The 21,455-nt window shown below is 34.4% G+C and overlaps 1 pseudogene across 1 annotated transcript; it reads left to right on the top strand.

Annotated features, from left to right (window-relative positions):
• The first annotated feature begins 534 nt into the window (after positions 1–534).
• Positions 535–1,199, top strand: LOC104678629 (annotated as a pseudogene). The gene has a single exon (XR_004059702.1). The product of XR_004059702.1 is annotated as a 60S ribosomal protein L7 pseudogene (transcript).
• The last annotated feature ends 20,256 nt before the right edge of the window (positions 1,200–21,455 follow it).

Raw genomic sequence — 21,455 nt, 5'->3', positions numbered from 1 at the left:
TTTAAGTAGAATAAGAAATTAACCCTAAAGAAAAGTTTTATTGGTATTTTAGTAAACTTAAAAATATTAAATGTATTAACTATAATAGTTTTAAACTATATTAAAAAGAAGAAATTTGGTTATCAAAGACAGTAAGAGTGAAAAAGGCAAGTACTAGAGTGACTTATAATATATATATAATATATATATGACTAATAGAAATTTTATATCCAGACTTCGCTTATTTTTGCATAATCAATTAGAAAAGTGCAAACAAACTAAAATAGGCAAGAGACCTGAACAAGCAACCTAGAAAAGATGACATCCAATGGTAAACAAACTTACGAATATGGGCCCAATCATTTTAGTTATCAGAACAATGCAAATTAGATCCACAAATTCAATACTCCAACACTCATACTCCAGAATGGTTAAATTAAAAGTCTGACAATGCCTCTTTCTCCGGCTGGAACCATAGAGGATGTAGAAGAGAAGAGGAAGAAGGTTCCTGCTGTGCCAGAAACCCTTAACAAAAAGCGAAGGAATTTCGCAGAGCTGAAGATTAAGCGCCTGAGAAAGAAGTTTGCCCAAAAGATGCTTCAAAAGGCAAGGAGGAAGCTTATCTATGAAAAAGCAAAGCACTATCACAAGGAATATAGGCAGATGTACAGAACTGAAATTCGAATGGCGAGGATGGCAAGAAAAGCTGGCAACTTCTATGTACCTGCTGAACCCAAATTGGCATTCGTCATCAGGATCAGAGGTATCAATGGCGTGAGCCCAAAGGTCCAAAAGGTATTGCAGCTTCTTCGCCTTCGTCAAATCTTCAATGGAAACTTTGTGAAGCTCAACAAGGCTTCGATTAACATGTTGAGGATTGTAGAGCCATATATTGCATGGGGGTATCCCAATCTGAACTCAGTAAATGAACTAATCTACAAGCGTGGTTATGGCAAAATCAATAAGAAGTGAATTGCTTTGACAGATAAAGTTTTGATTGCTCGATCTCTTGGTAAATATGGCATCATCTGCATGGAGGATCTGATTCATAAGCTCTATACTGTTGGAAAACACTTCGAAGAGGCAAATAACTTCCTGTGGCCCTTCAAGTTATCTTCTCCACGAGGTGGAATGAAGAAAAAACCACCAATTTTGTCGAAAGTGGAGATGCTGGCAACAGGGAGGACCAAATCGACAGGCTTATTAGAAGAATGAACTAAGTTGGCTACCATGATTATTTTTCTAAGCTGGTCAGTTAATAAACAGTACCTGCTCTCAAATTGAGAAAAAAAAAAAAAAAAAAGGTCTGATAATGCAAAGTGTAACCGTGGATATGAAACAATTCTGTACAACCACTATCATTATTTATTTACAATCTACAGAAATGAGTATTGATGTTCAACAAAAGGCACACACAAGAATGTGTCAGAATTATTTCTAATAGTTCCAAGTGGAAACTTTCCCAAAAACATCAACTTCGAATGGAACAATGCAACCATGGTATATTTCAAGTGATAGAATATTACCATGAAAATGAAAAAATAATTTTAAAAAAGCTGTCACAAACAAAATATTAAACAAAAGAAAAGATAAACATGACAGTATTTGTGAAGTTCAAAACAGACATAAAGGCAAAATCTGAATATGGTTAGAAATCAGGGCTGTGGTTACTTGAGGAAGGGGCATGGGTATGGGGAAGGCCCCACATAAGTTCTTTCTTGACCTTGGTGATAGTTTCAAGGTAATTTTATTTTTAAAACTATGTTGAGCTACACCTTTATGAACACTTTTCTATACAGATGTTATATATTAATTCTAAATATTTTAAAAATATATAAGAGACACTACAAGGTTCCCGATAACTGAGCACAACTAAATTAGTGGTAACTTTAATCTAAATATTATGTTTTAATTTCTTTTCAAAAAATTAGAAAACATATTAAACTGTCCAGTAGGTTGGTGGTAGAATCAAGAAAGGAGAAAAACCGTTTGGGAGGATGACTCAGCACCTGATATTCTCTTCTTTTTAGCTCATGTGACTTTTCTTTCTTTGCCCCCAGTCAACTCCCCTGATGGAAGGACAGTTCAGCTAGATGTCAGTGCATGTCCTGGGTTTTGCTACTGCTGTCTTCAGTGTCTGCCTGTGTGTATATGCATGTGCACCTGAGTGCACCTCTTCACCAACTCCCTGGTTTTGTTGGGAAGGCATTTCCTAAAATCCTTCCTTCCTCTTACATTCCCCATTTTTCTGCACCCGCTAGGTAGAGGAAGATCTGACTGGTGAGTCTGAGAGAATAGCAAGGCATGAGTTGCCCAGAAACTTCCTCTGTTCTCTTCCCTTCCTCTTACCCAGAACATGGCTTTCTTTTTCTCAGCCACTTTGTCCTATGCAACATTACCCTAAATGCGGAAAGTTTCTCTTCTTTGAGAGTGTAGGTAGCAAGTCCATTTGGCTGTTATGCTAAACTTAATCTTGCAACCTGGCCTTTCTTAGAAGCAATGCCAATACCCAAGGTCTTCATCTGTCCTGCTATTTTGTTTTGTTTTGTTTCTCATTTACTTCAGAGCCAGCGTGGAAAGAAGGTAAAAAAGGATGAGCTAATTATTGAGCATTTTCGTGACTCAAATAACACATATAAACTCCAATGTAGAATGTGTTCCTGGAATTTTATATGAATTGAGCCATTCTCTTAAATATTTTACTATATTCTAAATTTGATATTAGTAATACATCTCTTGCTATCTCTTCTGTGTCAAAAACTCCCTCCCTATGATTTCCACTTCTCTATTTCTTCCTTAAATACTCGCTGAAGTTTTTCATGTTAGTTAGTCTGAGAACTCAGGAAATAAGAAGATGAAAACGAAAAAGAGAGGATAAGGGGAGGAAGAGTAGAAAATATTAATAAGAGTGTCTGTTTATTAAATGGTCTCTATGATCCTACCTCACAGATGAGGAAACTGAGGCTAAGAAAATTAAGGAAGTTTTCCAAGACTACAAAGCTTAATAAAAGCTTCCTTTCTCTGAACTTCCATGTCACCTTCTGATTGTATTTTTAACCTAGCTTATGCCATTTCTTGCCTTATGCAACTATCATCTTTTTCTATGTTTCCCTTTTCATGAAATCAGTTATCAATCTCTTTAGAGCATAGATTGTTTTCTTTTTTAATTTATATCTATTCCCTCTAACACAATGTCCTGGACACATTAGGTGCTCAGGAAAGTTTTGTTGGTGATGACATAAGAGCTCAAAATTAGATAAACAATATTTAAAACATGTTATGAGATGCAAAATTTGAAGTTGTTGTGCATGTTTGGTGGATATAATAGAGAAATAGGTATCTCTGCTGCATAAGTTGTAGGGTATGGAAGGATATATTCTCTTTAAATAAAAAGTACAGTGGGCTGGGCACAGTGGCTCACACCTGTAATCCTGGCACTTTGGGAGGCCCAGAGGGCGGATCGCCTGAGGTCAGGAGTTTGAGACCAGCCTGGCCAACATGGTGATACGCTGTCTCTACTAAAACTACCAAAAAATTAACTGGGCATGGTGGTGGGTGCCTGTAACCCCAGCTACTTGGGAGGCTGCGGCAGGGAGAATCGCTTGAACTCAGGAGGCAGAGATTGCAGTGAACTGAGATCACGCCATTGCACTCCAACCTAGATAACAGAACAAGACTCTGAACAACACGGTGAAACCTCGTCTCCCCTAAAAATACAAAATTTAGCCAGGCGTGGTGGCAGGCGCCTGTAGTCCCAGCTACTCAGAGACTGAGGCAGGATAATGGGGAGAACCCGGGAGGCAGAGTTTGCAGTGAGCTGCGATCACATCACTGCACTCCAGCCTGGGTGATAGCACAAAAAAAAAAAAAAAAAAAAAAAAAAAAAAAAAAAAAAAAAAGGTACAGTGAAATTTTTAAGGACTTTAACATCAAGGACCTCACCATACTGCTTCCTAGCCATGAAACCTTGAATGGGTTCTCAGCCTCTCAGAAATAATGTTTCCCCCTCTCAGAAAAAAATCACATCTCTCTGAGAGAGTTGTTAAGAGGTAATAGCTTGGGAAGATTTGAAATGGTAATAATATGATGCTCTAAATGTACATTAGCTATTTGATATTATGTGATCTAGATGATAGAACATGATATATGTCACATAATGTGTAATACACATAATATATACTACATAGATATATTATATAATATTAGTCTGTCATTTTGTAATAACTCTTTTTTTTTTTTAGCCAAAGCCCAGAGTGAATTCTCAATAAGTATTAGGCCTTACTCTTTAGATAGAGAAAATGCTGTTACTGTCACTCATGTGAAGTTACTGCTTCTTTCCTCTGTTTTCTTTATTCTCTATCTGATTTTCCCCTCCTTGACTGTCACTTCTGTCTCCAGGCATATGTCAGAACCATGAAATATTAATCAGTTCCCTGAGGGAAAGTTTTTCCAAGGGCTTTTCTTGCTCCTGATTTTCCAAGCAACTGTGAATACCTTTCTTCCACCTTATACTATTCTTGCTGCAGACGTGCCTGGATTAAGGACACTTGAGTTCATAACGGCAAATTATTGGGTTGGTACAGTCCATATTAGCTAATTTTCGGGTCCTTGCAGCATAGAGCACATTCCCTTCATTCAGTAGATGATTAAAAATGCTTATTGACTGGAATTTAACTTTATCATAGAACAAATCCACCTGTATTATCTTTTTTATTCCCTTTCAAGAAGCTTTTTCTGTTTAATATAATTATGTCTTCCTGAAGGCAAACTCCTAAAAGAAGACAGTATTTGCATTTATATTTTTAACTAAAATATTATTTTTTAAATGTATTATTAAAACTAACATATGTTTGTAATTTAAAAAAAAATTCAAACAAGATAGATAAAAGCGAAGCAAAGGCCGGGTGCGGTGGCTCATGTCTGTAATCCCAGCATGATTTTTTTGGGGGATGCCCAGGCAGGCAGATTCTGAGGTCAGGAGATCGAGACCACCCTGGACAACACGGTGAAACCTCGTCTCCCCTAAAAATACAAAAATTAGCAGGCGCCTGTAGTCCCAGCTACTCAGAGACTGAGGCAGGATAATGGGGTGAACCCGGGAGGCAGAGTTTGCAGTGAGCTGCGATCACATCACTGCACTCCAGCCTGGGTGATAGCACAAGACTCCGTCTCAAAAAAAAAAAAAAAAAAAAAAAGTGGAGCAAAACTCAAAAATCCCCCATTAGTCTACCTTTAACACTGTTAGAAATTCTCACTATTAATTAGTTGTTGTGTAGCCTTCCAGAAAATATACACATACCATAGTCTTACACACTCATACTCCCTCCATGAGCACTTATTCATATACTAGAATTTGTATGTATACATGTATGCATATGTATATATATAAAGTATAAAGTATATATCACTCATACTGTTCTGTAACTTACTTAAAAATTTGAACTGCATTAATGATAATCAGAATAGTTGTATGTTGGGAAGCTTTTCATACAAGCACCCTAGAAGCAACATCATTCATTTTTATTGCTTTTGTAAGATGTCATTGAAGAGACAATCCATAACTTACTGCAGAATTCTTCTATTTATACGCACTTTGATTGTTCTTACTTTTTCGTGGTACAAGCTGTGCTTCAGTGAATGTGGCTGTGCTTCTCTTATTGCAGACTTGAGTCAAAGTTAATACACCCATAGATTGCATACAGAAAAGGAGGCATGCTTCAGTTACAGTAAAATAGCTTTTTAAAAAAATTTTGAATAGACTGTGTTTCCCAATAGTTTGACTTGTTTACTCTCCCAACAATAGAGTGTGAGAGTATCAATCTTACACTTGGAAAAGATAAAATGGTACTGTAATATCGTGAAACACATATTTGGTCTCAGTTCCTGATTTCTGGCATACAAAGCCTAAAATCCTTGGAATCTCTGGAGTGATGAATGGGTTTTGTTTGTTTGTTTGTTTGTTTTATGCTACTGAGATGACTGGTGGTGGGGGTACTTTGGAAAGCTTCAGCTTGTTTAGAAACACCTCTGGGAAAAAAAAGAGGGACTGAAGATTAAGTTGATTGCCAGTGGCCAAAGATTTAGTCAATCATATCTGCTTAATACAGTCTCCATAAAATTCCAAAAAGACAGGCTTCAGTGAGCCTCCTGACAGGTGAACACACGGAGGTTACTAAGGGTGGTGCGCCCAGAGAGGACATGGAAGCTCCCCTCATGCCCCACTCTCTGCATCCCTTTAATCTGGCTATTAATCTGTGCACTTCATAAAATCCTTTATCATCTTGTATATCCTTTAAATAAGATAAAAACGTAGCATGGTACCTAAAAATACAGAAAAGCAAAACAAAAGCAAAAGTGTTTTCTTCTCTCTTACACACCACTCAGCACAACACTTCATCAGATATGTGAGGGTTTTCCCATATGCAAACCAAGAAATTCTCCAGCAAACACCAGCTGACCTCCAATTCCATCCCACTCTCTACTGGAGATAGTGTCAGATCTTTTGGACTGAGGGCTCGTTTCTTAAAGACAGATCTCCATTTTAGATGCCTATGCAATCCCGAGGTTGTAGCCTGTGATTCTGACTGACTGGTTATAAACTAGGGTTCACACAACCCTTTTCTTAGGTTCAAGCCATTTGCTAAAACAGCTCATAGAACGCAGAGAAACACTCTGCTTACAATTATCAGTTTATTAAATTTTAAAAATAGAAAAGAGCTAAATTCTAGTATCTGCTTCTGAGTGTAATCTATTGAGATATAAAATATCATGTAGCCTCTGAAAAACTCCAAGGTACTCTTGTGATATAATGACAGTATAAAAGGCAAATAATGTTTTAGTATTATTACAAAAAAGGTTTTTAACCTTGTGTACTTGAAAAAGTTTTGTAAAACCTCGGGGATACCTGGACCACACTTTGATAACTACTTCGTTGGAGCAAGAATTTCTGTCTGCAGACATAGCAAGAATATATCCTGTGCATCTTTCATGCCCTTTCAGCCCGGGTTTGTGGCTTCAGAAATCAATTAATCATAACAGAAAGATAGTCTATTTAATGATGAAGAAAACACCACCAAGGCATCAAACATTGATTAATTAAAGCAGTTTATTTTTCTCTGTTGTTTAATAGTTATGGGCAAACAAATCATTTGCTATGGGAAATTTATTCCAGAAAACTTTAAGCTCTAGGAAGATTCAAAATTGAACCTAACTCTACATTATGTTTCATTATTTGATTTTTGTATCTTCAATTATAATTATGCTTTGTATTAAATCTGATATTGACTGTGCCTGGCTCATTTGTTATATTAATTCTTTTCCACTGACAAGAATGATGGAAGTTCAATTTCTGCGTGAGAATATTAGCTAACAAATTTATTCCTTGGGATTCTGGTTTCGTTTGTTTTTCTGTTGAAATTCAGAGCTTTGCAAATTGTTTTGCTTTTATCTCCTTAATTTATAATATTAACATATAACTTTTACATAAATTCAAAAATCCGATTTTATATGTTTATTCTATTTTGTTTGCTGTCTCCAACTTTCTCTCCCCTTACTCTACTCACATTAGCCCTCTGCCAGATCATCAAAAATAACCCATGTTAGCCATCTAATGTATCATTTTCATATTTATTTCCCCACTCCCATAATAATATACCCCCATGCATGTGAATAAATGCATGCATAGATTTAAGGGCACTAGTACTTTTTTCACAAATATGTGATCATAAAACAAACATTTTTCTGTATCTTTTTTTTTCACTCAATACATGAAAGATAGCCACGAGAGAATTAGTTCAAAAATTTATTATTTTTAAGGGCTGCCTAACATTCCAAAATGTATTCAACCATTCATTCTCCTATTAAGGGCATTTACATTGTGGAAAGTTGATTTTTAAATTTATTATTGATATTATTTTATACCCTGGCCATTCTGAGCAATGCTGAAATACACAATTTTGATAATACATTTTTAGCTACCAGCATTTTCATTTTTATAGGACAGAAAACTAGAAGCCCCAAGTGAAACTGCTGGACCGATAGATTTATACATTTAAATTTTTTTTTTAACTGGAAATTTTTCTAGTTTGTATTTGCAGAAGTGTTCATAATAGTCCCAGAGAATCTTTTGTATTTCTGTGGAATCAGTTGTAATATCACCTTTGTCATTTCTAATTGTGCTTATTTGGACTTCTACTCCTTTTTCTTCAATAATCTAGCTAGCAGCTAATTGATCTTCTTAATCCTTTCAAATAACTAACCTTTGAATTTGTTGAATCTTTGTATGGATTTGGAGGTCTCAATTTTAATCATTTCCCCTCTGATTTTGGTTATTCATTTTCTTCAGTTAGCTTTGAGGTTAGTGTGCTCTTGTTTTTCTAATTTCTCCAAGTGTGATGATGTTTGAGCTTTGGGTTTAGCATATTCTTGTTTTTTCTATTCCATCTAGGAGTGGTTTGATCATTACTTTTGAGATATTACTAATATTTTGAGGTAGGTAGGCATTTAGGGCTATAAACTTTCCTCTTAATACTTCTTTTGGTGCATCCCAAAGATTTTAACATGTTGTGTCTCTGTTTTCATTTCTTTCAAAGAACTTTTTTAAATTACTTCTGTCTTGATTTTGTTGTTTGATCAAAAGTAATTCAGAAGCAAATTGTTTAATTTCCAGGTAATTGTGTGATTTCAAGAGATTTTTTGGTATCAATTTTTATTTTTATTATATTGTGGTCTGAGAGTATGGTTAGTATGATTTTGACTTTTTAAAATTTATTGAGACATGCTTCATGGCCAAGCATGTTGTCGATCTTGGAGTACGTCTCACATGCAAATGTATGTTCTGTGGTTGATGGATGAAATGTTCTGTAGATTTTTACAAGGTCTAAGTGGTCAAGTGCTGAGTTTAAGTACAGAATTTCTTAGTTTTGTGCCTCAGTGATCTGTTTAATACTGTCGGTAAATGGATCAATTTCTGGAAACACAGAGTCTCTCAAGATTGAAGCAAGAAGAAATTGAAAACTGAACAAATCAATATTGAGTTCTGAAACTGAATCAGTAATAAAAAACCTAACACCAAAAAAGTCCAAGACCAGAAGAATTCATAGCCAAATTCTACCAGATGATAATAAATAGCTGGTACCAATTTCACTGAAACTACTCCAAAAAATCAAGGAAGAGGTATTCCTCCTTAATTCATTTTATGAAGCCAACATTGCCCTGACACCAAATCCTGGCAAAGAAACAACAAAAAAAGAAAACTACAGGCCAATATCCCTGATGAGCATAAATACAAAAACCTTCAACAAAATACTAGCAAACCAAATTCAACTGCACGTTGAAAAGTTAACTCACTTTAAGCATATCCTGAGAGCAGAAAATAAAAAGTTAATTCACCATGATCAAGTAGTCTACATTCCTGAGATGCAAAGAGGCCTCAACATATGCAAATCAATAAATGTTATTCACCACATAAGCAAAATTAAAAACATAAACTTTATGACCATCTAAATAGGCATGGGAAAATGCTTTCAATAAAATTCAACATCATTTCAAGATAAAAGCCCTCAAGAAACTAGGCATCAAAGGAACATATCTCAAAACAATAAGAACAATTTATGACAAGCCTAACACATACTGAATGAGCAGAAACAAGAAGCATTCACCTTGAGAACTGGACAAGGATATCCACTCTTACCACTCCTATTCAACACAGTACTGGAAGTGCTAGCAAGAGCAATCAGGCAAGAGAAAGAAATGAAAAGCATCCAAATAGGAAAAGAAGTCAACTGCCTCTCTTCATGGATGATATAATTCTATGCCTAGAAAACCTTAAAGATTCTGCCAAAAGACTCCTGGAACTGATAAACAACTTCAGTAAATTTTCAGAGTACAAAAATCAGTAACATTTGCATACACCAATGACCAATAATTCAAGCTCAGAGCCAAATCAAGACTTCAATCTCATTTACAATAGCCACGAAAAAATTAAAATAACTAGGAATACATCTAAACAAGGAGGTGAAATGCCTCCACGAGGAGAACTAAAAAACACTGTTAAAAGAAATGTAGATAAACAAGTGGAAAAATATTCCATGCTCATGAATTGGAAGAATCAATATTGTCAAAATGACCATGTTGCCCGAAGCAACTTATAGGTTCAAAGCTATTCATATAAAACTACCAACATTATTTTTCACAGAAATGGAAAAAAACTATTCTAAAAGTCATATGGAATCAAAAAAGCAGCCCAAATAGCGAACGCAATCCTAAGCAAAAAGAACAAAGCTGGAGGCATAACATTGCTCAAATTCAAACTATTCTATAAGGTTACAATAACCAAAATAGCATGGTACTGGTATAAAAACAGACACATAGAACAATGGAACAGAACAGAGAACCCAGAAATAAAGGCACACATGTACAACCATCTGATTTGCAACAAAATTGACAAGAATAAGCAATGGGGAAAAGACTTCCTATTCAATAAATAATTCTGAGAAAACTGGCTAGTTATATGCAGAAAAATGAAATTTGATCCCTACATCTCACCATATACAAAAATTAACTCAATGTAGATTAAATATTTAAATGTAAGACTTCAGACTATAAGACTCTAGAAGGAAGCCTAGGAAACATCATTCTGGACTCCACCTTGGAGAAGAATTTATAACTAAGTCCTCTGAAACAACTGAACCAAAACAAAAATGGACAAGTGAAAACTAATTAAACTAGACAGCTTCTGCACAGCAAAGGAAACTATCAACAGAATAAACAGACAACATAGAGAATGGAAATATTTGCAAACTATGTACCTGTAAAAATACCTAATTTTCAGAGGCTGTAGTAATTCACATTTCCATCATCAATGTATGAGAATATCCTTATAAGTGTTTATGGCTTTTAAAAAACTTTAAAGTCTGACTACTATAAAATAATACCCAATTACATTACTCATGAGTTTGCACGTCTTTTTATACAGTGTTGAAATTGTCTGCTCAAATTATTTGTATGCTTTTCTATTAGCTAATCTAATAGGATATTCACAAGGACTCTTCCTGCTTACAATTTTGGCTGAGACTTCAATGCTGAGAACAGTAGGTACTACTGTGTCATTCCAAATCAAAATAGCAGTTCTTCTATGCAGTACTTAGAAAAAACTATCAAAAATTGGCAATAAACATTAGTCCATCATCTATATCCAGGATCTGTTTAGAAAGCTGAAAGTGTATTAAAAGTAAAAAACTGCTAATAATAGAAATCACAAGTGTTTAATTAGAGAGAAGAAAGTATTTCCCATTTCTTTAAAACCAAATGAAGAAACTGTTGATAACAGCATGAAGAGCTAAACATGTATCCCTGAAATCTTATAGATGTAGTAATTGGGATGTAGCTCACACCTAAAAAGACTGAAGCAGATAGTCTAGCAATAATGGCATGCTTCTGTGGCAGAGCAAAGAGACAGCAACGGGAATGGCTGCCCCTCTGGAATTTGGCAGGACAGGTTACATAAATATCTTTTCTAAGTCAGGTGAGGTCCCTGTGTCAGAAAGCCAGACTTGAGGCATTGTAAAAAGAGGTTTGATTATAAAGAAATTACTTTGGATGGACCACAAGGAGTCATATGGCACATGCATACTTTGAAACTTTTTTTCTTCTTACATATTGTTTCTTCTTACATATTTCTTCTTCTTCTTCTTCTTCTTCTTCTTCTTCTTCTTCTTCTTCTTCTTCTTCTTCTTCTTCTTCTTCTTCTTCTTCTTCTTCCTCTTCTTCTTCTTCTCCTCCTCCTCCTCCTCCTCCTCCTCCTCCTCCTTCTTCATCTTCTTCTCCTCCTTCTCCTTCGTCGTCATCTTCTTTCTTCTTTTTTTATTTTTTTTGATGAAGTCTCACTCTAAGCCTAGGCTGGAGTGCAATGACATAGTCTTGATTCACTGCAAACTCCACCTCCCAGGTTCAAGCAATTCTCCTGCCTCAGCCTCCCGAATAGCTGGGATTACGGACATGTCACCACAGCCAGATAATTTTTGTATTTTTCTTTTTAATTGGAGACAAGGTTTTACCATGTTGGCCAGGCTTGTCTCGAACTCCTGACCTCAAGTCATCCGCCTGCCTTATCTTCCAAAAGTGCTGGGATTATAGGCATGAGCCACCGCACCCAGCCTGTATTTTTAATTTTTTTAAATAAAAATTGTAACTCAAGTAGGTCATTATAATTTTAAGCAATTTTTAAGATATTCTATTTGTGTATAGTTTTTCAAAGCTAAATCTAATGTTTGATGAGCATTGTCTATATTAGTTTCATTTAAAACTAATTATTTCTTAAGATAAAATTCTGGAAGCCAAATCTTCAGGTCTTGGTACAAAGATATTTTACATCACCGACGTTCACTTCAAAATCTCCTCTTAAGTAGACTGTAACAATTCAGATTACTACTGGATTCTAAGTTTCAAGAAAGCAAAGACTGTGGCCCCTTTACTTCAACATTTTATCTTTATACATGTAACTTATTTTTCTTGAATTATTACACTAGCCAGAACTTCCACAGTAATGCTGAATAAAAATTATGACAGTAGTGTATTTCTCTTGCTTCTAATTTTAAAATAAGTGTCTCCAGTTTTCAACACAGAGTTGAGACTTACATACTTCAAAAATATATGTTTGAGATGGGTTTTGCAGACACCTAGAATATTGCCTGATCCATAATAATTATACTTTACACAAAATAAATATTTGGCTGGGCACAGCGTCCCTTGCCTGTAATCCTAGTACTTTGGGAGATGAGGCACGAGAACTGCTTCAGCCTAGGAGTTCAAAACCAGACTGGGCAACACAGTGGCACACATCACTACAAAATATTTGAAAAATTAGCCAGGTGCGGTGGCAGGCACCTGTAGTCTCAGCTACGTGGGAGCTGAGTTGGGAGGATCGTTTGAGCTGGGGGTCAAGCATGCAGTGAGCCATGATTGCACCACTGTGTTCCAGCCTGGGCAATGGAGCATGACCCTGTCTCATAAATAAATACATATTTTCAGAATAATGAGTGAACTAGTATATAAATACATCAAGATACATAATTCTTACAAATGCTGGTTACTGTTATTTTACTCTTCCATATTCGAAATTTCAAAAGGCAAAAAATTTTCTATTTTTAATTTGTATTTATTTGATCATTATGGAGGGTGAATTGTATTAAATATGAAGTGATCTGGAAACATCTGCCATATTTCTGTATGACATGCTCAGATCTCTTGTCCGAATTATTTTGTATATTTGTTGTCCTTTTCTTACTGATTCATAAGAGCTGACATGTTGACATGATTGATGACACATTGATGCTACATGGTACAAAGTATTTCCCTCTTCCCAGCTGGTACTTTCCTTCTTATTTTTCTTTAAGACATTTAATATAACTTAGACGTTTCTAAACTTTGAAAAACAAATATATCAACATTCTGGGGGTATAGCTCTGTGGTAGAGCATTTGACTGCATGAAAATATCACTATTTTGTTTTCTTTATTTGTTTTTATATTCAGAAATATTTTCCCTTTTTTTCCACTATCTGGTATTTGGTACAGGAGACTATTATATATATTTTTTCTCAAGGTATATTAATTGAATGAATTTTATTTATTACGTTATTTGTTTTCCACTATTAGAAAATGTGTATTTACAGCAAAATAAAAGAGCAAAATGTTCTATTCAACAAACACTGGAAAATTAGTTCATGAAAATTTGCCATTCAGGATGAAAAAATTCTTATTCAACTAAATGTAAAAGGAAACCTAATAAATGGTGTCTAAAAAAGGCACACCTCAAATATCATTTTAGATAGAGAAATATTGAAAGCACTTTTTAAAAATTATTTTTAAAAATACTCACTTTTTAAATTCTACTCACTCAAAGTAAGTGTCTTGACAAGTGTGATAAGATAAAAATAACTAACTAAATAAATAAAACAAAGATCCCATTATCTGAAAGTGACATAATTACATAATTTTTTTTAAAATCTAGTAAAAATTACACAAAATAATACTAGAATTTAGCAAATTCACTGGGCATAAAATTGCATTTCAATATTCCCATAACCAATATTTGGCAATAATAACTTAAATTTTACCATTTACAACAGCAACAAAACAGTAAATTACTATAACGACAACAATAAAACACCAAGGTATGATGGTTAATATTATGTGTTAACTTGACTGGACCACAGGGTGCCCAAATATTTCACTAAATATTATTTCTGGATGAGTCTGTGAGGACGTTTCTAGATAAGATTAGTATTTGAATCAACAGACTGAACTGATTGCCCTCTCCAGTCCAGATGAGCATCATCCAATCCATCCAGGGTCTGAAGAGAACAAAAAGGTAGAAGTAGGGTGAATTCTCCTTCTCCCTTTCTCTGCCTGTCTGCCTGAGCTGAGATATCCATCTTATTCTGTTCTCATACTGGAGCATATTCCACCAGAGTTAGGTCTCTGCATATATGTATATGTGCATATTGTGTGTGTGTGTGTATACGTATATTGCAGAATATACATTTTGTTTCTGTAAAGAACCTTAATACACAAGGAATACATTTTTTTAAAGTACCAAAGAATATTATAGAAATTTACCACAAGACATTAAAGGCAAGGTAAGTAAATATAGGGATACACCATGTCAATAGATTGGAAAACAATTATAAATGTCAATTATCCCCAAATTGACTATTAATTTAAAGAAAATTAATCCTTTAAAAATTCTAAATGTAATATTTTAATGAAACTTGATAAATGACTTCTAAAATTTACATGGAATAGCAAAGCACTCAGAATAGCCAAGATACGTCAGTAGAAGAATAAGGAAAGGATAAGACTTTCCAAATAAGAAGACTTACTATAAAGCTATAGTAATTAGAGCAGTGTGGCATTAGAGTATGGATAGGCAAAAAAATAAAATGAAAATAATAACGAAGAATCTACAGTCCAGAGGATCCCATGCTCTTAGGAAACCCTGACATAAGCAAGGATGGCATGGCAGATCATAGAGAAATAAAAGAGTGCTTAGTATTGAAGCTGGAAAAATTAGTTCCATATGAGTACAAAAAATGAAATCAGATCTTTATGTCATAACACACACAGAAATCAACTCTACTGGGATAAAGAACTGAATCTTTGTGATAAACGCTTACAGTGTATCTGTGTGCCAGAAAAAGATATAGGAATATACATAGCTTCTTGACAATCTTGCTCTTAGCATAAAAGAAAAAAAATGGCAACAATCCAATGTCCATCAACTGTAGAGTAAACAAAATGTGCTCTTTTTCACACAGCAGAAATTATGTAATGGTAAAAGTAAATGTACTATAACTGTATACAGTATTAATATAAAGTGAAAAAGCATATCCAGAGACTACATATGGTATATCATTATTATGAAGTTCAAAAGCAAGCTAAAACTAAATAAAATAATGTTATGGCATGCATTCGATGTATCAATTTTTAAAAGAATTCAAAAACAGAAAAGCAAATACCGCATGTTCTCACTTATAAGGGGGAGCTAAATGATGAGAACACAGGGACGCATAGCGGGGAACAACACACACTGGAGCCTTTGAGAAAGTGGAGGGTGGGAGCGGGGAGAGGATCAGGAAAAATAACTAATGGGTACTAGGCTTTATACCTGGATGATGCAATAATCAGTACAACAAAGCCCCATGACACAAGTTTTTGTAATAAACCTGAACTTACACCTCTGAACTTAAAATAAAAGTCACACACACACACACACACACACACACAAAATTGTGTTTGCATCTGAGAAATGAAAGGGAGGTAGTTGAGGAGGATGGTCTAGGTAGATATAAAGCTTTCTACTATTTCTATTTTTGGCTTGGGTGGTAGTTTCACAAAAGCTGAATAAATTCTGAATAAATAAATCTATTAATTGACAAAATAAATGATTAAAAAGAAAGACGGTCATGTGTAAAATTAGTAATAACAGCATGCATAATCCAGACTCAAAAATTGAAAAGTTTTATATGTATTATAAACTAAATTTGAATCTTGACTGAGATGCCCCTCTATTATTTTTCCTCCGCATTCCCTATTTGCTTGTAAGAACTATTGTCTTTCATTTGTAGTACTTTATCATGTGTTTTATTATGCCGTAGACAAGTCCACCTATATTATTCTTATTTAATACAGATACTTCCTTTTTTGAACAGTAAGTATTAACTATAAAATATGCACATAAGAATTATACTCTTAATTTGCACAGTTATTTAGTTACCGTGAATTGAGAAAAATGAGGGTACAACATACATGAGTTGCAGTTAACACCATAACACACAAATTGCAGACTGCTTGTATTCTTTTTTTATAATAATAATTATTTTATGTATGTATGTCTGTATTTGTTTACTTATTTTAGAGAAAAGCTCTCACTCTGCCATTCAGGCTCTAGTGCAGTGGTGTGATCATAACTCACTGCCGTCTCAAACTTCTGGGCTCATGGGCTCAAGCAATCCTTCTGCTTCAGCCTCCTGAGAAGCTGAGACTACAGGTGTGCACCACTGCATCTGGCTAATTGAAAAAAAAAATGTAGAGACGGAATGTCTCACTTTGTTGCCCAGGTTGTTCTCCAACTCTTGGCTTCAAGTAATCTTCCCGCCTCAGCCTCTCAACATGTTGGGATTAGAGATGTGAGGCACCGTGTCCAGCCAAGCTTGGTATTCTCACATGGAGAAATGAACCCAGGCTGCCTGAATGAGATGTATTCTTATTCTTAAGTCTTTCATTCACACATTCAGCTAGAGAAATTTGGATATGTGTCAGGTAAAAAAATAAAATAAAGTTATTAGATTTGTGTACAACTTATAAGCTAATTAGGAAATAATAGCCATATTTGTAATATTGCATCAAAACTATTGCAACAAATAAAAACAGTTGGTAAATTTGTCAGCTATAAAATAAAATTACATGACAAAATATTGGAGACTGTGTCAGACATAAAACTCTACTCGATGTAATTGGAAGTTAAACCTCATTAGTCCACAGAGGCTCTTTCTGTACTCTTGGGCAGAACCATCTTCTAACAACCATAACTTGATCAAGAGTGTCTTAACTGCTTGGGAGTGTTCTAGGGCACAGATCCAGATTTCCAGTAATAGATCTTGATTTGCATGGAATAATGAACTTTGTGAGAAAATATCCAAGTGAAAAACAAGTCTGATAGAGTAGATAAGTAGAGCAACAGAACCTGAGTTTTAAAAGAGAAATAGTATTTTCAGGGAGTGTAAGAATAGGCCTCTCGTCTCCTAACATCACCCTCTGGATGTCTGCTTACTCTAAGACAGAAAATGATGTAAAATAAAGGAAGAATATACCAGGTCCGCAACGTACTTGCTATGAGGAACTTCAGAAGACTAGTCACATAAAGAAAAAAACTTTCTTTTCTAATGACTAGAGGGAGAAAGCATCAAAAATAGAGTATATCTGTGACAATATTGGCAATTCCATGAGCAACAGTCTTGGGCTACAGAGGTCATGGATGACCAGAGGAAGGAACACTAAAAAGAAGGACCCCAGAAATGCAAGAGGTAGCTTCATTTATGCCAGAACTCTGTCTCTCTAAGCACTCCCAGGAGAAATAGCTTAGATATTTTGTAAAACCAAAATGGAAACCGAGACTTTCTGTGAGTCATAAAAAGTATATGAGGTCTAAGGTATTGTAAGAGTGGCAAGGGACAATGTTGGTGAAGTAAAAGAATCCCCCACAGCTTCATTAAATGTGATACGATAATAATATGCTATATTAACAAAAGTGATTTTATTCCCCTGCCTTCTTTCACTCTGTGACCCTTCAGCCATTGAGGCATTTGTCTCACAAGAACTGAAAACCGGAGGGGGTGGGGGAAAGGATGCCATACTTTCTTGAATTTGGAATTTTAAAATTCCGCTCTTCCAAGAGCAACAGAAAGGACTCCAGTACACATGCCAGACAATAGATGGGAAAATGCAGGTTACTGAACAGTTAGACTCTTACCACCTTTGTTCTCTAACTCGAAAATCAGTACAGATTTCTCAGACAGTGGGAAGGAAAGGTGAATTGAAAGGGTAACAAGTCATGAGTCCCTGTGAAAAAGGCTTTTGTCCCTGTAGGAATACAAAGCAGTAGCAACACTTATACTATCCTCAGTCAATACTGAGGAAGCATCAACAAACCATATTACAATTTGCTGTGGTAGATGACAAGACAGAGAAGTCAATACAGCACTGAAGAGTTCCATAGCACCCCAGAAATGCAGAAATAAATGATTCCAGGGTGTCATAAAGTAGCATCAGAGTAGAGGCAGGATGAAAGAGAAGGGACAGAAAGCAAAGCAGAGGTCATCTGTGCATACTGAGGCATCATCATTATCTTATCCTTGCATGCTTCTTGCAGCGAACAATTTTGACAATTTATGTTAAAAACATTAAAGATATATTAACACTTTGACTCAGCAATTTTACCTACAGAACTTTTACTAAGATATTACTAAGGGACAGTTCAGATTCCAGAAATGCCATGGACCAAAAAAAAAGTAAAATCTCTCATGCTTTAAAATGTTGAAATTGTTTTAAATGCCTGACAGCTTGTGAGGAAGGAAAAATGTCATGTATCATAAATGAATAGGTAATTGAAAGCAGAATATTTTGAGCTGCTGGTGAGGCTACTGTAGGCAGGAAGGATAAGGATTTTCTGTCTGTGTGATACAGCATCTTGGATACAAAATAGGGAAGAGAAACTGAGACTGACAAACCTAGAATCCTCAGGGTGCTACACCCTTAGTGAAAGGGCAAACTAGACAAATATTCTCCCCACTGGCAAAGGAAAGTGGAAAGAAAGCTCATCTGTATTACTGTGGGCTATAGAATAAAAAAGAAGAATCCTCAGAGGTTCCAGTTTTGTAGCTTACATTGGTTTTGGATTCAAATTTTCATTACCTATGTAATGTAAGTACCACCAATTCAAGAAATTAATATAAAATTTGTTAATAATTCTGAGGCTTCTTTTGCAGAACATAGTGCAAGCTACTACAAGATTTTCTGACAGCAGGGAAAAATTAAGCCTTCCTAATGTGGGAGCTAACAATAAAAAATTAAAAGCAAAAATTAAAAGCATATGAGGAAAGAATCTATTATGAGTGAGCTAAAAGACACATCTGATCTATAACCCCAGGAATATGTTCTAATATCAAGATCACTCAAATAAGATGCAAAATAAATGTAAAATTAATTAAAATGTAAAAGAAAAATTGAAACCTTAGGGAAAAACCATGACATAATGAAACAATACATCTCAGAAAAGAACAAAATATATTATTTTAAAAATGCAGTTCCATTTAAATATACACATGCATATGTTATATTAATAACCTTAATAGGTAGATATAGATAGCTGATAGAGATAGATAAACAGAAGTCTATGTTTAGCTGAAAAGGGGATAATTGAAATAGAAAAAATAGTTGAAAATATCACACAATTTCTATCAGAAGAAATTAAGCCATAAAAAAGAGATATTTTTAAATATGTTAAAAATATCTAACATTTATCTAAATAGGACCAAAAGAAAATGACAGAGAGAAAGTAGAAAAATAAATGCTTAAAATGACAAGAATTGAGAATTATTCAGAATTTATATTTAAATATATTATAATAAAGTAGGAAACAGAAAACAGAGAGAAGAAGAAAGAACAAGAACAAAAGTGACAGCAAGACAGAGAACAAGACAGGAAGAGCTAAGAGAGAAACTGTTCAAAGCTATGAGAGAGTAGCAATATATTACCTACAAATAAACGGCAATCACTCTTACAGAAAAGCTCTTAGTGATGCTCTGACAAATAAGTTCCAGCTATATACCTTTTTAAGAGGCAAAAACATAAAGCCAGAGAGGTTTGAAGTCAAAGAATGGAAATTACATATAAAGTAAATGAAAGCTGACTACATTAATATCAAGCAAAACAGACATTATGGATAAATATAATAAAAAATTGGCAAAATATTACAACATAATGCTAATGCTCTGACCATGGGAGTAACTAACATTATTTCAATATACAAGACATATTTTGGCAAATATAGCAAATATATATACAGAAAAAATATAGTAAAACATAAAGCAAAAATTATGGGGATTTCTAGAAGAAAATTAAACTTCTCTAAAGTTATTGACAGATTATTTTGATTAAAAAGTAAAGTAACAAGAAAAAACAACCTCTAATAGAATGTATACTAAGACATTGACAGTATCCCACAAAAGTAAACATATACTAGTCATATGATTCAACAATTTTATTTCTAGGTAAATATTCAAAAATAATAAAAGCATGTTTTCACAAAATAACTTAAACATGAATATTCATAGCAGTTTTATATGTAATAAGTGAAACTTGGACACAACTGAAATATCTATCAACAAAATAGTAACTTGGTGTTATATCCATACAATAGATTACTGCCCAGTAAAAAAAAAAAAGATGTATGCAACAACTTAGATGCATCTCAAAATAATTACGGTAAATTAAAGAAACTAGACCAAAATAGAGTACATGTTATATGAATCTATTTATATAAAATCCTAGAAAATGCAAACTAAGTGACAGTAAATAAAGCAAGCAGATTTGTTTTGCCTGGGGATGGGGGAAATGAAATACAAAGAAGACAGATACAATTTTTGGGATTGATACATGTTCATTACCTTGATTTTGCTCATGATTTCAGTGGTGTTAACATATATCAGCACTTACAAAATATACACTGTTTTGGAGTACTATTCAGCAATAAAAAAAATGAGATCCTGTCATTTGCAGCAACATGAATGGAGCTGGAAGATACTATGTTAAGTGAAATAAGAGAGACACAGAAAGACAAACTGCGTGTTCTCACTCATTTGTGGGAACTAAAAATTAAAACAATTGAATTCCTGGAGATAGATAGTAGAATGATGGTTACCAGAAGCTGGGAATGGAAGCTGGGAGAACTGAGAAGTGGGGCTGGTTAATGGATACAAAAATATAGTTAGCTAGAATGAATAAGATAAGATCTACTATTTAATAGCACAATGGGATGACTACAGTCAAGAACAACTTACTGTGCATTTTAAAATAACTGAACATATAACTGGAATGTTTGTAACACAAAGAAATGATAAATGCTTGACATAATGGATACCCCACTTACCCTGATGTGATTATGCATTTTGTGCCTGTTTCAAAATATCTCATGTGTATTTATATATGTATAAATTTATATACCTACTATATATCCACAAAAATCAAAAATCAAAAATGGCTTAAAATAAAACAAATTTGAAAATTAAAAGAATACTTTTAAAATGTGACATTTATTGTCAGTTTTACCTCAACAAAGTTGCTAAAAAATTATAACTGATTAATAACAGCTCTACAAATCGTAATGTGCCATATCCAGCAAAAATGCTAATCAGAAATT

The sequence above is a fragment of the Rhinopithecus roxellana genome, chromosome 10 (genome assembly GCF_007565055.1).
Source record: "Rhinopithecus roxellana isolate Shanxi Qingling chromosome 10, ASM756505v1, whole genome shotgun sequence".
In the NCBI taxonomy this organism is placed as follows: domain Eukaryota; kingdom Metazoa; phylum Chordata; class Mammalia; order Primates; family Cercopithecidae; genus Rhinopithecus; species Rhinopithecus roxellana.
Note: the sequence above shows the minus strand (reverse complement) of the source record. Positions and strands in the feature narration are given on the sequence as shown.